Here is an 18,190-nt window from a genome sequence, read left to right on the forward strand (position 1 = left end):
ATTAAAAAAAAAAAAAAAAGAATTACCAGCCTAGAGTGGTGCCTTGGTGGCTCAGTCGTGTAAGCGGCATCCAACTTACCACTCAGACATGATCTCGTGGTTTGTGAGTTCAAGCCCCACATTGGGCTCTGTGCCGACAGCTCAGAGCCTGGAGCCTGCTTCAGATTCTGTGTCTCCCTCTCTCTCTCTGCCCTTCCCCTGCTTGTACTCTGTCTCTCTGTCTCTCTTTCGCTCGCTCGCTCAAAAATAAACAAACATTAAAAAAAAAAAAAAAAAAGGAAAAGAATTACCAGCCTAGAAAAACCCAGAGACTTCAGATTAGAAGTATACATATACGGAAAAGTCAAAGAACAGCATATAGTCCTGAGAGTCTTACTTGCTACATCCACTCCTCATATATTCAAGAAATATTTACTGCACATCAAATGAAAGATACAGTTTCTTGGTGCAAGTGAAGTAACAGGAAATTGGACAAGGTCCTTGCTCTCGTGGGACTTATATTCTAGGAGGAGAGAGATCATTAACAGGGGCACAAACAAGACACATTTTGAAAATAATGAGCTTCAAGTAAAATAAAACAAGAAAATATGATTGCATGTGTTAAGGGAGGAAGAAAGCAAGAAGAGACATGGGAGTTGTTTGATCGAAAGAAGTCTCCAGAAAAGTGAGGAAGAGTGTTCCAATCATAGGGAAAAGTAAGGAAAAGCAAGTATGAAGTCCCCTGGGCTAAAAATTAGCTTGCATTTTTTGAGGAGAATATAAAGAGTGTTTTATATTATATATAAAAATAGTTTTTAAAGAGTGAGCAAAAGGAAGAGGTGCTATATTTGAAGTTAGAGAAGTACATAAGGGCCAGGACATGAAGATATTTGGAAGCTATTATGAACTGCTTTTGCTATCCTTCCTTCCATCCATCTATGCAACTACATGCTTTATTATGGACAAAGAGAATATTTTATTTTTTCTTAATGAAAATAAGACTTAACTCAGTATTCATCTGAATTATAAAATATCAAAATACCAAAGAATTTTTATACAAACACACATGTGTGTGTATACACAAACATACAAACACATCTTTCCTGTGTATGCACTCAAACACAAATGTAGCCAAGCTTAGCTGTTATTAAAGTCAGGAAAGTAACCTTCAATCCTGTTGAGCTATTGTGTCTGCAAAGGGTCTGGAGCCACCACACATGGGAGCCTGGGAGCATCCCACCCACCTTCACCTCCTGCTCGCCATAAATCCTCATTATCATGTTGTCAGCACCGGAGTCTCTTAACCTTTTCAGTGCCCAGGCTGACAGGCAGGATCTGCTTATTAATTTGCCAATGCTTCATTTCACTGCTGTCTGAAACACCAAACTCTCTCTCTCATCCCAAAGACCAGTACTAAGTACCCCACTAAAAGCAGTGAGCAAATGCCACAGCACTGTCTTTTTTTGTGTGTTTGTTTTTTGTTTTTTAAGCTTTTACATCTAAATTGGCCACATCACAATTTTAGTTGGGAAACTGATTTGGAAATGTCTATTTTCCCACACCTGTGAAACACATATAAATGTCTTATCAGGTAAGAAGGTGCAGATAGAATTCTTTTATGGATTAAAGACAATTAGGATACATATGGAAGTGAAGCATCTTTACAAATGGTGAACTCTTGTTTTTTTCTTTTTTCTTTTTTCTTTTTCTTTTCTTTTTGCATTGGTCTGCTACTGAGAGTAGGTTCAGAAGCATAAGAACTTGGTTAGTAAATCTCTTCTGATCATCCTTCAGCTGCCATGGGAACTCATATGTACGTTTACCACCTTGCATTATAAAGTGATATTACTGAAATTAAGGAATTCTAGTTTGTATTTACTTGAGCATGTAAACTTTCTTGATACATTTCTGCAAAACCAGTTTCTCTGATAATAAATGCATTTAATTTTCATTCTAACATGGTATGCATTGCTCCCTGGTGCTATGTGTTGGCTGACAACATCAGCTTTTGCACATCCCTAATCAAATTTTGTCTAACAAAAAGCTGAACTAAGCATATTTGTTTTCCTATTTATAGCAGCATGTGCTTACATAACATATGAGAAAGCAAGATTTTTAAAAAAAAATGATCCAAATCTTAAAATGCATCCATTATGTTTAGTTTAAATAAAAGCTATGTTCTCCCATTAAACAAGAATATTAAAAACAATTGGAGACAGACAGAAGCTTATTGCTCATTTTCCAACCAGTATAATCACTGTGTTCATCCACAATAAAATAGAACAGCAGGCAGAAATTTATTGCTCCTGGGGAAAATTTGCTTCCTCACCCTCCCCATTTGCACAATTGCCCTGGCACTGCTCCCTTCTCACATGCACCATGTCTTTGGTAGCACTAGTACAGTAATGAATTATTACAATGCAGCCGGGTGGGGGGGGCAGGCCATTGTGCTGCATATAAGCAGTGATTTTGCCGTATCAATAATTCTGACTGCCACTGGGAACCACTGTAGCTGAAACAGATGTTTCATGTTGATAAGTAGGGACTGGGAAAGGAATTTTTATCCCACTGTTCATTTTTCTCTATTTCCACTACCCATACCTGGCAGCAGCTCCTCTAGTACAGCTGTCTCTTGCAAGCCAATCTGTTCAATCCAGGCTCCTAGGTCTCATTGCATAAATCAAACCCAGCCCTGGACAAGCCACAATCTCAGAGTACCCTTGCTGCTTTTCTCGGTGGAAACGCCTCTGTCACAATGAGAGACGCTGGGCCAATTGTGCTTAAATTAGTGCATTGTCACAATACATTAAGAAAGACAGCAAGGGTAGGAGTTTTTTGTTTTTTGGGTTTTTTTTGAATTCTGCATTAACTGCTTTGTACAGAGAGTCACATATGTGGCATTTTGCACAAGGCGTTCACCTTCAAATGAAGCATTTGGGAGAAAGCCCAGAATTTTCGTGGGGAAGCAGTTCCATGTGATTCCAGTCAGGTCAGGCACTAGTTTGCAAAGCATTCCCAGGTCCCTTTTAATGGAAATAAAATTTTACTGGCTCAGCCTCAGGTCAGAGATGCTGGCTCAACTATGGGTTGTAACACTTTGGTAGCTTGGTGAGGATCAAAATTCTTGCTAAGTTAACTAGAAAAAATAAAAGCCAACCAAACACTCAGGTCCAAACTATTGTAACATTCTTTAATGTAGACTAATTTAAATTCAATTTTATCTTACTTAAATAACTAAGTACATGTCATACAGTAATAATTTAAAACAGTTACCATTTATTTAGTACCTATTACAGGCCAGGGATAGTGCCAAATTCTTAACACATGTTGCCTTATTTAACTCTCACGATAATCTTTGGGGTGGGATTTTTTATAGCCATTTCATGTAGTAAGAAATTAGAGAGGTTCTCAGGCTTACCTAGGACTATACCACGTAAGCTATAAAACCAGGTCTCATATGTTCTAAAGCCCACCCTCTTGTCCACTTGTTAATTCTTTTTTTTTAAGTTTTATTTATTTATTTTTTAAGAAAGAGGGAGCAGGGGAGGGGCAGGGAGAGGGGGGGGGGAGAGGGTGAGAATCCCAAGCAGGCTCTGCACTATCAGCATAGAGTCCGATGTGGGGCTCGAACTCATGAACTGTGAGATCATGACCTGAGCCAAAGTCAGACATGTAAATGATTGAGCCACCCAGGTGCCCCCCCACCCCATTTGTTGGTTCTGGTCCCTGTGAATAATATCGCTGTGTGTGTGCGCATGTGCACTTTAAAGGTTGAGATGAGATGAATGAAAAAACTAGGATGGCTGTTGTCACAGAAGTTACACATCGAATAGGTATCAACTCTTCAAAAAGTTTAGGTGTTCACTGAATAACTTTTACACTGTTGTATGCCTGAAGATCGTCACAATAAAAAGTTGGAGAATTATTAGTGATAACGGTTCAGGCCAAATGTGAATGAAGGAAGGTGAAGTCAGGTTTCTGGACTGTGTGAAAAACTATGCTGGTGGAGAACAGTGTACCAGGTCTGAGTCATATATTTAGGATGGCATAAGAAATTAACACACTTTAACTGGTTCAGGAGAAGTGTGGAGAGAGCTTTAAATCACAAACTTTCCAAACTGGAAGGCAGAGTGATTTAAATGATGCCAAACAAACAGAGGAAATGGGGCAAAGTGCCACTATCTATATTTGTAGATCTCTTCTGGGCTTTAGAGGTAGGGCACCAGGAGGGATGCTGAAGTGGACTAAACATATTCTTTTTTTCAGTCTAGTCTGAATGGATCCAGTCAATAAACAAAAAATGAGGTAAATGGATTTTCAGTGTCCCTTCAATTTTTGGAGTCCAAAGCTGGGAGGGTGGGGGAGGAACCTCAGCAAAAAGCAGAATTCAAAGTGTTTATATATAGTTTTTTCATTGCAACTCAAATCATTTTTATTTAAATATCAGTCATTAATTAATATTGGCAAAACCTGGTTACATGGAAACAGGAAGAATCTATACTCCGATTGCTCAGCTTATCACTAGACCAGCAGCTGAAGATGTCCACCAAACCCCAGGGAAGATTAAACGTTTCACCACAACATTATTATTTACAATGGCACCATTTAGCCACGGCAATTAGCATGTACATAAGCACCGAGAAGAAACCAGGCCAGACTGAACAGACTGCAGTCAAGAGTCCTAAAATGAAATGGCTTCTCTCCATTTTTCTTTATGCTCCATTTGTGGTGTCCGGACGAGGGATAGTTTGGGCAGCCACAGCATGGAGTATGCAACATCCCAGCCAACATACTGAGTCTCCTGAACCAGGCAAGCAATAGCTAAGGAGTTGGAAAATCATGGGTTTTGGACTCTAAAGACACTTTGAACTCTGCACAATTCCAGGTTAGAAACTTGGCCTCTCCACATTTTTCACCTGTAAAATGGGGATGATAAGACCTGCCTTGTAGAGTTGTGGAAATCGTAACATATACATACAAGGTCCTTTTGACAACTGCTCTGAGTTATCCACTACTGTGTTATTCTTCATAGTTCTTACCTCTGTCTTGGAAAGGATCGTTTTCGAATTGCTTGCTTATAATTTGTTCCCCCTTCTGGATTGTATACTCATGAAGGGTGGAAACAACTTCGCAGCTATACTTCTGTCTAAAAGTAGGACAAAACCTACTTAATATTTCGAGAATGAAGAAGCAAATGAACAGCATAACTTTGTTTCCAATTATGAAGACACTAGACAATGTATTTGTTCACATTGGTATTGTTTATTTACACTCTAAGAAATCTGGAGACCTCTAAAAGTGATTTTGACTGCTATTATGAGTTTTACTACTGTTATTACTATGACTACTAGTATACCTCCTACTACTACTGTGAGCAGGTAATACTGTTGGAGCACCATATAGCAATTCTTTCTAGGTGCTTTATATATAACAACTCTTAATTTTCATCTTAATCCTGTAAGATAGTTGCCATCATTATACCCGTTTTTCCAAGTGGAAAAACTAAGGCACAGTAAGTTTGAGCCTATGATCACAAATCTCAGTGAAGGAAAATGTGTACAATTCAATATTCACACTGAGTCTGATCATACTCATTTTGTGGCTGTTTTTCCCGGAACACTTTTTCAGTAATTTGTTTTACTATTGGCACAAATGCTCATTGGCTGCAAAAGTTGACTGAGCTTTTTACTTTCTGTCAAGTATTTCAGCCATAGATTAGAAAAGATTCAGAGTTCCCCTCCTATTTCCAGGTCAGTATAAACCATTAATAGCATGCTCTCTGAATGAAAACACCGCCAACAATATGATAGGACCTGGTGGAAGCTGGAAAATTCTGGAAGACAAACCCACTTTTATTCATTTAGGGGCAGTGATCTACTTCTGGGCAAGTTCTTGGTCTACAGGAGGAGTAATCTGGGATGCGTCTTTTCACTCGCATATGTTTCCAGTGAGATTACTTCTGCTTTTATCTTAGTCATTGGCTAGAAGTAGTTTCTGATTTGTTTCCAGACATTTCATTAGTTTTATACTGAAACTTGATTGTCCCCAAATATCTAGCTTTTCTTGGTTGAGAGCTCATTCATTCATTTCATATATGAAAGTCACCAATGTAATTTAAAAAATTATTTATGTTTTATTTTTGAGACAGAGAGAAACAGAGCATGAGTGGGGAAGGGGCAGAGGGAGAGGGAGACACAGAATCTGAAGCAAGCTCCAGGCTCTGAGCTGTCGGCACAGAGCCCGACACGAGGCTTGAACCCATGAAATGTGAGATCATGACCTGAGCTGAAGTCGGACGCTTAACCAACTGAGCCACCCAGGCACCCCACCAATGTAATTTTTTTTTTTACATGACAGAGTTAAGGACAAGTCTGTGTGTGTGTGCATGTATGTGTATGACTTTGAGAAAGATCTACTGGATACTTGTTATGTGGAAATAGGAGACAAAATTAATATGATGTTTCTTGAGACTTTGTGGTTTCTCTTTATGACTAACGCAAGCTGTTAAAAATATGAGACTGACAGTATTTTCTCGATTTAGTAAAATCTCTTGAGATTATCTTATTTATCTACCACCCCAGTACCAGTACTATGAATTAAGGGAATATAAAATATAATTAATAAACATTCATTTGTCAATAAATATGCTAATATTTTAATGCTATTTTGAGTAAGTCTTTTTGAAGTTAATGAGTTAACTTCAAAAGGATAAAAAGACATGTTTTGAGTAATCATAAGTCAGATTAGATACCATTAAGTAAAACACTTTAAAATGCATAAACCATAATTGAATTGTCTTTTTTTAACTTTTAAAAGTTAAAGAGTTACTGTGTATAATAAGCTCCTTTTTCTCAAATTAAAAGAAATATTATTTCACTAATACATTAGAAGTTCATAGTAAGAAAGACATTTTTTAAAATTAGTTAAATTGTTTCTCATAAGTACTTGTATGATAATGTTCATCTGTTTTAGAACAAAAATATTTTCTAAATAAAATTTCATTATAAGTTTCCCACAACTATAATCCATCTGCCATGAGAATTATTAAGTGTTTTTTAAAAGTTTTAAAGTAATAAAAACAAAGGATCCATGTATCTATTCACAAATTAGTTATCAAACTTCAGAATGTAGTCTATTTCAGGTTAGGTATATAATAGACCAGGGGTCAGAAAACCTTTTCTGTAAAGGGCCAGGCAGCAAATATTTTAGGCTTTGCATCAGATGGTCTCACAGCTGTGACTTCTCAACTCTGCCTTTTTAGGGCAAGCAGCCATAGACAATACATAAACAAATAGGCTTTTCTTAGTTGCTCTGCTAACACTTTATTTACAAAAACAAGCTTTGGACTAGATTTGGCACCCAGGCAGTAATTTTCTGACCACTACCACACCAGCACCACCAAATGCATGTGGAAGACAGCTATTACTACATGCACACTCACTTTCTTGGGTTTCATGATTCATTACATCAAAGTGGAGAAGGGATGGGAAAAAATGTGCTTTAAATGTCCTGATCACTTGGAAGGCTCTCACGGAATAAGACCCTTATCCTCGTCTCCTTCTTGATCTAAATGGCCACTATTCAAAGGTCATTGTTCAGCATGACCTCTTGTGCATTTGTCAACTTCTGTACACACAGCAACTTCATTTTTAGCTTAGAATGAATAGGGTTTAATAATCCATTCCTCTATAAGCAACTTGAACAGCTCCAAGGGGAGAAATCTAAATATATAAGGTAGGATTCCTATGTCTTCATTACTGACCTACAATAACAGGACAGCTTGCATAACTAACAGGACCTTTACACTCTGGGGATTAAGCATGAGAACCGTCATTAAAGATTTGACTTTATGCAATTTCTTTTTTTACCCATCTAGTAATTCTAAGACATATGCAAATAATACTATTTTTGAAAAATGTCTCAGAAATCTAAGTCTCTAATACATTTTGAGTTCTTTTAAAAATGAACTTTTATTATTTTTATTGGAAAAGTTAACTTGTTCATTTTATAGATTTAAATAAAACAAGAAATAATAGTAACATTACATTATTTTTTCTGATAACATAGTTAAACTTTCATAAGATTGATAGCATCAAATGTTGGCAAGATTTTAGGGAAATGGACATCTTTTATTCTATTGGTGGAAGGTTGAGTGACATACTTATTTTAAGGGCAACTAGATAGTATTTATTTAAAACTTAAAAATGACATTCTTATAATCTACCAAATCCATTTCTAGTTATCAACCTTAGCCACCCACACATGTGTGCTGGGGTGTTCATCGCAGCATTTTGTGTAATTAAAAAAAATTGCAAAGAATATGAACATTCACCATTAGTTAAGGGTTAAATAAGACATTATTCATTAACGTAATCTAATGCTATACATAAAAGGAATATAAACCTAGTGATGTATTTCTTCCCTCTAATTTTGACATGACCCTCTCTCAGAAAATATTAGATGAAAAAACAAGTCAAAGAATGATAGGGATTTATTAAAAAAATGATTAGATGCAGCAAAGTGAAGGAAGAGAAGGAAGAGTTTAAGCTGGCCTATAGAGGGTTCTCAGAGTGGAAGAGATTTTTTTTTTTAAGAAAAGGAAGAAGCATGCATTGTTTTCCTCTCGCCGCCCCCCCACCTTTGTTATAACTGAATTTTTAAAACAAAAACCCGAGGACCAGGAGCTTAAGAGGTTGACCCATGGATACATGTCAGTAAGTGGCAAAGAAGTCATCAGATTCTAGGCAAACCTGACAATGACACTATGAGTATGATCCTTCTCTGTAGCTGCAGTGTCCTTCCAAGAGAACACAGACCAACTCTCTTCCACTGACTTACCCAGCTTCACAAGAGGATCACAGAAACTCATATTCAGAAGAGGAAAATTAAATTATTATAAAGTAGAGTAAAAAGAAAGGATTCATTAGAGAAAGCCTTTTCACACCTTTCACCAACACTACGTATGAAAGGAAGAGATCATTTTCTTTCCCTCCCATTTCTGTGTAAGAGGAAAGGTGAAGACCATACCACAGAACAGCAACTTATCTGCTGATGAAATAGGGAACAAAAGTACTTTGCAATTGATTGTCCTCATTAGAATACAATAAAAAGGGATTTGATAGTAAAATAAAATAAAATAAAGGGAGTTGATAGTAAAATAAAAACATAGCTGAATAAGCCCAAATTACACTTAAGGGAAGCACATGCTGATAAAGTGTGCAAGATGCACAATAATATGTTTTATACTTATTTTGATGAATGACTTCTAAAAACTATCCATAGAGTTATAGAGAAGTTTTACTTCAAAAATGGAGAGTTGAGAGACTGTTAAGAATAGAAAATTATGATTAGTCATGTCTAATGTAGAGATAGGTAACGGCCACGGGCAAATGTTAAATTGCCTTAGAATATCACTTTGGACCACCCCCACCAGACAAACAAACAAACAAACAAACAAACAATCTCTGCTAGTAACATTACTTTTTGGTATATGGTTTGCATTATGGCAGAAATTGCCTTTTGGCTGAGCTTGCAAAAGAGTTAATACTCAGGTAAATGTTAGATTAATACATAGGAAGCCCAAAGGGCAATTAACTTTCCATGAAAGAGATCAGTCCTGGAAAGATTATATGCGTGGGTGAGCATGCAGCATTTTCAAAGCAGCCAGTTCTCAATTACATCTAGGAATGGGGTGGGAAATGGATGCCTCCTGGGTCAATGGCTTGCTAGGAAGTTGAGGAGGGGGTTAACAAACAGTGGTTTGGAACATCTGTATGCTGGTCAGGAAAAGCTAGCTGGAGTCCTCTGTGTGATCAGGACTAATTACAAATGACCAATTAGATACAACCAAACAATGCTACTGTTCTAATTTGGCACAGACTGCTGATTTACTTGGGCACCTGGCTTAATATGTAAGCACATTGTAGATGCTTAAAAGGCTTGAAGAGGGGAGGAAAATGAAAGAGGAGAAAACCAAGGTAAGGTCATCTAAAAGCAGAGTAGAAGGGGTAAAGAAGGAAGAAATACGAAGGAAGATGGAGATATAAGACATAAGGAAAACAATTAAAAGCGGGAAAAACGTCTGCCCATGATTAATATTACATGAAACTTTTTCTTGTCAGGGAGTTGAACAGTCACTACATTATTGAAGAGAAAATATTCTCAGTATTTCATTATTTTACATTTCCCCAATAACTACAGATATTACATATATGACTAATTTGGATAGGGAAAATGAACACATGCTCAAGAGCCACCATACCCTATTCCTAGATTCACAACAACCGTGGCAGCACTCTTGGTATGTAAGCCTGAATTAAGCCTCATAATCCTTTTCACAGCAAGGACTCGGAAAGCCATTTCCAATGGGCTGCAATTGGCACACTACATTGACGCTATCTCCCCTTTCCCCATTAGGATCACTGTCTGACTTCTACATTTCACTTAGCATTGAAGCTTTTATCTCAGGAACCTCATTGTATTATGGAAATTCTATTCAATAACAAAAAAAACATTCATTTTCATTAAATTGTTATAAGTAGAATGATCTCAATATATTATTTAAGAGACATGAAAATATGACTGTGTTATCTATAGTTATCTCATTAAAACAGGATCTGGTTATAACATATAAAGAGCTGGGTGGACATTTTTTAAAATAAAATCTATTTACTGCAAATAAATTATGTCTGAAAACCAGACAGTGGTAATTGGGGAAGGGTTAGAGCTACCATGTAAAACAGGACTTTTTCCCTAGTCACAAGAGATGGTCCAACATATAAATTAAATTAGATAATGCCTTTATACTGTAACTGAATTTGAATTGGCAGTAATGCATTATAGATAAAATGTTCTATCTTTTTAAATGTGGCCTTGGTAATGATTTAACATTTTATTCTTTTCAAGAAAAATATAGGTAGTTAAGAATGCTTCATGACTCTGAAAGTGGTGAATATTCATGAAATGCCATTGAATTCTTTGTGACTTAGTCTAACAGGAGTAGCATAAGGAAGAAGAGGGGTAATGTTATTAATAATAATATTTCCATTTCTAGACAACTTCCATTTGCCAATCTTTTGTGTATTTATATACAGTGTATTATTCATTCATGCATCGACTCTAAGAAAAGGGTATCTTTACTCCAGTTTTCAGAGGGAGAACCCAGCCTAGGAAGGTTAAGTTAGTCTCCTAGTATCACAATAGAAAGAGACAGGATTCATTTCCAAGTGTTTTCACCACTTGATTTTAGTGCCCTTAGCAGTTGTTGAGTCATCAAATCATCGCTCAGAAAACAACCCATAGAGATTATTCATGTTTGTTAGCCACAAAAGCCGGTAGAGCATCTTTATAAAGCAAACCATCTCCTTTCCAAGTCTTCCAACTCACCACAGACAGATGTCCTATGATTTGAGAGCTTCTGATCACATTTGCAAAAAGTTCTCAGCCTACCTTATTTCATCAAGATATAACTCAAGTCTCATTCTCTCCATGAAACCTAACTCAATCATTCTGCCTCCTGTGAAAACACTCAGTGCTGACATACATACAGTACATATATAACACCTTACTTGGTTGTTTTCTCATAATAATGCTTGACATAAAACACTTTCCTCAGAAACCATTAAAAATGTTCTTTTTTTCAAGTTTCATTTCATATGTTGATTGCACCACTGCACACCTAGAACCCTCATATTGGCAAATTGTTTATGTATGTGTATGTACGAAGCGACTACCATGTACTTGGTTTGGAACATGCAGAAGTAAGAGGGAGAGGCAAAAAACATTCTGTAAGGATGAAATGACATGAGAAAAGCTGCATAAGAGGAATATCTTGGGGATTCAAGAAAAAAAAAATGCATAGTTCATTCTGGTTGGAGTACAAATTTCCTGAAGTTGGGAAGAGGGATTTAAGGCATATTATAAATAGCCTAGATTATCAGGTAGTTAGCAGAATATATTTTCTATGGAGGAATTTTTATACACTATATTAATCTGCAGAATATTTGTAAGTAATGATTGGTAAATGATATTTTGGGAGACACTATGTTTAAGCAACGACTTCTTTGTTAGAACTCTGAAAACTTCCAAGGCTCCTGGGTGGTTCAGTTGGTTAAGCATCCAACTCTTGATTTTAGCTCAGGTTATGATCTGAGGTTTCATGAGATTGAGCCCTGCATTGGATTCCACACGGACAGCACAGAGCCTGCTTGGGATTCTCTCTCTCTCCCTCTCTCTCTGCCTCTCCTCTGCTCATGTTGTCTCTCTCTCTCAAATAAAGAATTAAAAAAAAAAAAAAGGAACTCTGAAACTTCAATGTGTTGAAGGTATTAAATACATAGTATTCTCCAAATTTCTCTGGTCATACTATACTTCCCCCTCCCAATGATACAATCCATAGGACACATAATGGGAAAGTGGTCTAATGGAAAATTGTTTAAAATAATAAACAGGTGATACAATAAGTAAGACACACATGGAAGCCACATCTTTATTGGAGCACCTATGTATATGGCCACCATGTCAGTATTCAACCACTGAATATGTTCTATGTAGCCAGGTGGTTCTATTTGCTATCTTGGTAACTTTTGGACAAGAGAGTAGTTAGGTCAAATGTCATATTCAACTCAACCCTCAAACTAATCTAAATCTTATCTATAGTTTTCTTTTCTCCCGAGAAGGTCAGAAAAATTCACAGAACTTGATCTATTTAACAACCTTTTTTGTGTGTGTTTGAGTAGATATTGCCAACAAATAATAATATATTCTAATGTCACCTACTTTGTTAATGTGGAACGCTGAACTAGATGTCCTGTCAATACATCTGGAGTCTTCGTTATACTAAACCTGGATACAATTCAGGGGTAAGACATTTTCTGTTGTATATTTCTTAATGATTTTTAATGTTTTTTTATAATTGTTTTATGAAGTTCAAAAGTTCAGTAATAGAACAAAAAATCATTTTTTTGTGATTATTAAAATACTAAATAATGATTTATTTAGAAATAATTTGTCTTGCATATTTTGAGAATAGAATATTAATGAAAAATATTATATCTTATGGTTTAAAAATGTTTCCATGTATTATTAAATTTTTGATGATCTTAATGCATTACTATAATTTCAAATAGGTTTTTATTTAATAACTGTTTATATATTTTCAGAATATCTAAAAGGTGCCCTGTCCATCATGTTAATTAAAATTAAAACCATATTCATATAAAAATTTTTCCTTGGCAAAGAGATAAAGGGATTCCAAGGCAAAATAATTCAAAGTATGTTATCACATTGATAGTTCTGTGGTTCACATAGATATCTTTTTAATTTTAAATAAGCATATTTGCATTATTCCTGGATGGTTCAGAGATCTGGTCTATATTGTACCTTTTGCAAATACAATGATTTAAAGATTAGAACGTTTTTTCTAATAAAAAGGCAAGATCATAATGCGTATTATGGTATTTTATACCAAAAAAATTCTTAGACTTTATCTTATTATTTTTTGAATTACATTAATATTCATATTATCTTCTCACTTTAGACGCTAGAGATAAATGTACAACTAAATAGAAAGACTGTTTTCTGGAAAGATACTAATAGTACAAATGTTCCATTGTTCTATGTTCAAGTATTAATCATACTCGGGCTTTAACTCAGGAAAAAATAAGTTCAGTAAAAAATATTACTTAATTTGCTTCAACTTCCAGTTAGAAGCTCAAAAAATTTAAGAACATCAACCAAAAGCATAAAAGGAGAAATATTCTTCAGAGGAATAGTATAAAAGGAAAGTGTCTAAATACTAAGTCAGACTCACAACCTGCTACTGTTACCCTTCCTGAGTCTAAGTTCTGAATTTAATTTTAGAGCCTTATTTGGTTATTCTCCCTGTAATAGTGCCTAGAATAATACACTGTGCACATTAGCCATTAAAAAAATGTTGGTTCAAATTCTAAACTGAGTAGAAAGCTCACACAGTTTCTGGAACATAGCTACAATATGTAATCTGTGGTAAATTGATTTGAAGCCAATCAATATCTTATAAATTCACTTTGGGGGCAAAGACAATGAATTATTTGTTGTTAATAAAAATATTGTTAAGGGGGAAATATGGGAGTTCATGTGCCTATTATTCAAAATTCATTCAGTGTTTATTAGCAATATTCAAATAATCTTTTAGGAAGTAAAAGAACAATGTATTTTTTTCCCTTGGCAGAGTAAAAGAAAACAGAAATTTACTAATCTATGTGTTACGTTTTAGAACCACCTAATGGATTCTGAGATTCCCCTTAAAACACTAAGGCATTAATTTGTATTTATTTCATTTATTGACAGGCTAACATGAGATTCAGTCTTTGTCCAAAGGCTCATAATGTGAAAGTTTAAACTTCAGGGGCCGGGGAATGTTTGTGAAGGATTTTGCTCTATCTAACCACCTTGACATTTGCTGAATATAAAGTTTCATTTTTTCCCCTCTTTTACAAATAATTCTCAGGAGTGTTGAGGAAATGAGGGGGAAAGGTAGCATTTAAAAGTTAACCAGAATAGAAAGGAAAAAAATGTTTTTCACTTATGAAAAGCAGCACCAATAATTATTCAATGAATTTGGAAATCAACTCCAGCAGAGAAGTATATGAGATTCCTGCTGATATTGGTCATCTGAGAAATAATGATTTATTGCTGTTTGGTATATGCTTACTTATGTGAATACAATTTTCCACTGTGGAATCAAAATAAAATAAGTGTTCCAACTGCTTGCAAGGTTTCTTCAAAGAGACGAAGAGAAACAAATTGGGCACTAATGAGTACGTTTAGCAAAACTGATTCACTCTGTGACTGTGAAGTGTACAACAAGCAGAAGAAAATATTCAGTAGGGTTACCTTAACGCGTTTTTATTTTTTAAGTGCAGAGAAGAAATGATAAAGGCTGTATCTATGGAAATGATAATTTAGAGCGATATTAGAAACCATTGCTTTTCAATCTTTTGTTGCTTCATGCTGCAAAACTCAAATGTTTGTAATTCAGACTTAAATACAGAGAGCTCATGTCTATGATGAGCTGTTTTGTGGGTATAAACCACTCACTGTGCTTTTCAAAACTTGAAATATCTCATAAAAAATCTATGGTGGCGAGTGAGTAACTGAACAGGGGTAAAAGTTTATTTCCAGGGCAGCTTTTATTACATTAGAATGTAACTTCTATATATTCTCTCTTGTCTTGGTCATTATTTTCCTCAGGTGTAGATATACACTTAAACTTTCAGTTCACAGCAACATATAACAAAAAATACCCTAGAATCATAGCTTAAGTGTCAAGTGGTAATGATTCTCACTGTAAATAACATAAATGATTAAAATTCTTACTTTATTCTTATGATATAGTAGTGAAAGTATTATTTGCAGGCATTCTGAATGGAAAAGGGAGGAAAATCGAGTTTATCCTGTACTTTGTACGTTATGATAAAAATGGACATGGATATATAAATCGATACATATAAATCCCTAGCGGTGCATAGGGATAGAAGTGTGTAGGTAAGTATCCATATGCATTTCAATAGCAGGTGCGATCTATTTTGCAGAAAACTGTAGCTAGGTAAGGAGGAGAGAGAAATATAGAGATGCAAAACACGTGGTTTTTTTCACCCAATCTTCCGTTTGTAAAGATATAATCCCATTTTTTCAAGTAATTTTCTTCACTTTATACCAGATTTTTAATGTTTTTTCCCCTTGTTTTTCTTAAGAGCTGGGATATGATTTTGTCCCAGGTTTAACATTCTACAGAAACTCTCCTGCCATCTTAGCCATCAAGTTAAATATAGGGGAACTGACCTCATCTACTTTACAATTCTCTTCTGAAAATACCCTTCTTTTTCATAGGCTGATAAAACTAAGCAATGAAATGAGGTATGCCATTTGCCACTGCATGCAATGACTCAGATAAAAAGAAATTAGTAAATGTCTTAATAACCTGCAACCTAAATGTTATGCCCTCACTATAAAAATTTCATAGCAGTATTATGGCCGGGTGAACAATACAAATTTGTTTTATATTGAAATGTTTAATTTCTTGATTTCTGCGAGGCTTTAGGTGTGGGACTCCCCTCAAGTAAAACAGAAGACAAAAATACACTTCTCAGTTGTTTAGATGTTGTTTCTATATATAAACCACCCAACAACATATTTTGAATCATTAAAAAATCTTGAGTTTTTCGGGTCCAGCGGAGTGGTTAGCTTGTTTAGGAAGACTGAAAGTATGAAATAGCAGCAGATTACTTATTTCCACTTGCTATTACCTGTACCCTTGGACACCGTGGACCAAATTATCTACTAGGTGTTGCAGGGCCCTGACGTTTGTAGGCGAAATGAATGATTTGACTGGATTTGAAATGGTTTTGTTACAAGACACTTTTTGAGAGCTGTCATGTTAGAGTTTAACTGATATGTTATTAATGGGAAAATGTCCATTTTAAACCCCCTAAAGCCCAAACCTGTTTTGGGACGATGTTTGTTTGTTTTGATTTTTGCTGCTAGGGCAGCCCCATGGGGCCACTTAATAGGCTGCACCACCTCTCATTCTCTCTGGTTATTCTAGTTGTGATGGTACTTCCAGCAGAGAATAGCTAAAATTAACAGACAGTAAACCAGACCCCCTGCCATCTCCAGAGGCCCAAATGCCAGGAATCTCAGAGAAAATTGTCAAAAATTTCAGATATTAAGGGAAAGGAGGAGAGCACAAAAGAAATTAATGAATGGTCCAGTCTAGAGAACTAGAGGAGACACTTAAGGGAGGCCTAAGTGTTTTTGTGACTATCTCCATCTGAAGGCTTTCAGTTGATGGGTCAGTTAATGCTGATTATCTTACTGTGTAAGTTACAGTGATCATAAAGACGCCCATTTCACAGATAACAAAATTGTGACTTGAGAAGTAAATGGCAGGATCAGGATTCGATCTTGGTAGATTTTTACATACATTATTATTATTATTAAATGTAAATTACACCATGCCACTCTGACCCCAAAAGCCCTCCAGTAACCGCTTTATCTATTAAAATAAAATTACAACTCCTTATACATCATGGCCTTATGTGATTTTGTCCCTATCTCCTCAACTGTCTCATCTCTTACGTCATTCAGCTCAGTCAGGGTTAGAGAATTTTCTTTCCCCTCAATCAATACTCCACATCCATTCTTCTCAGGAAACTTGGGCATGTTTTCTTCCCCCTCAGGTTTGACCATGGCCGCCTCCTTCTCATAATTTGCCTCTCTGTTCAAATGATATCTCGTCAGAAAGGCTTTTCCTGACCTTCCTGAAGAAGATCTCCACTGTTCTACTCACACATTACCATAGTGTATTTTCTATTCTGCAGTCCTCACTTGTGAATTTTGTCTTGCTCATTTTCAGTATCCCCCCGCTAGAACTACATCCCAGGAACACAGGGACTGCCTTGTTCACACCTATGTCTGGAGCACCCTGAAGGGGGCCTGGCATGGAGTAGATGTGCAGAAGGCAGTTTGGGATGGGTTAATTTAGTCCTCACAACAATATTTTGAGAAACATAGGAGGCAAGCTTACAAATGAATTCTCTACTATTCAAGCCACAAGCTTGCTGCATGGAGAAGAACAATTAAAACAAACCCAGAGGCAAAATCATGACCACTTTTCTATAAACTGATGCTAGACCCTCATCCCTGCCAGGAGCAGTCTTAATGAGAGGCATTGATTCTGAAGGAGAAAATGGCTGATTGCAAAGCAGGTAAAACTATGAGAATGCGTTCAAAGATATTAACATCATAGGATTTCCATTCAAAAATTCCATTTATAGATTTGCCAGGACAGGGAAAAAATACACAAGTGCATATAAATACTACTTGGAAATGTAGGTGGATTTAACACCTAGAGGACATTACTGATGAAGAAGGATTTTTATTAGTGATGGAACATATTATCAGTTAACTACCATGAGCATGAGGGAGTCCAAAAGAACACAACACAAAACTGCCTTGTTTGAGGCCCTGTCCACCATTAAGAAACAGAGAAAACGTTTTCTTCTCTATGCACTGAGCTCAGCTTCGACTGAACAAGTATTCAAGGTGGATATCATTTTTAAGGGCAACCAGGGATAAAGATAATGAACCCCCCCCCCACCCTGTTCAGGGTTTTATACTAAAACAAGGCTACTCAATTTCAAGATAAAATCGGATACATCATTCAAGACTT

This window comes from Panthera uncia (genome assembly GCF_023721935.1).
Source record: "Panthera uncia isolate 11264 chromosome A1 unlocalized genomic scaffold, Puncia_PCG_1.0 HiC_scaffold_17, whole genome shotgun sequence".
Lineage (NCBI taxonomy): Eukaryota > Metazoa > Chordata > Mammalia > Carnivora > Felidae > Panthera > Panthera uncia.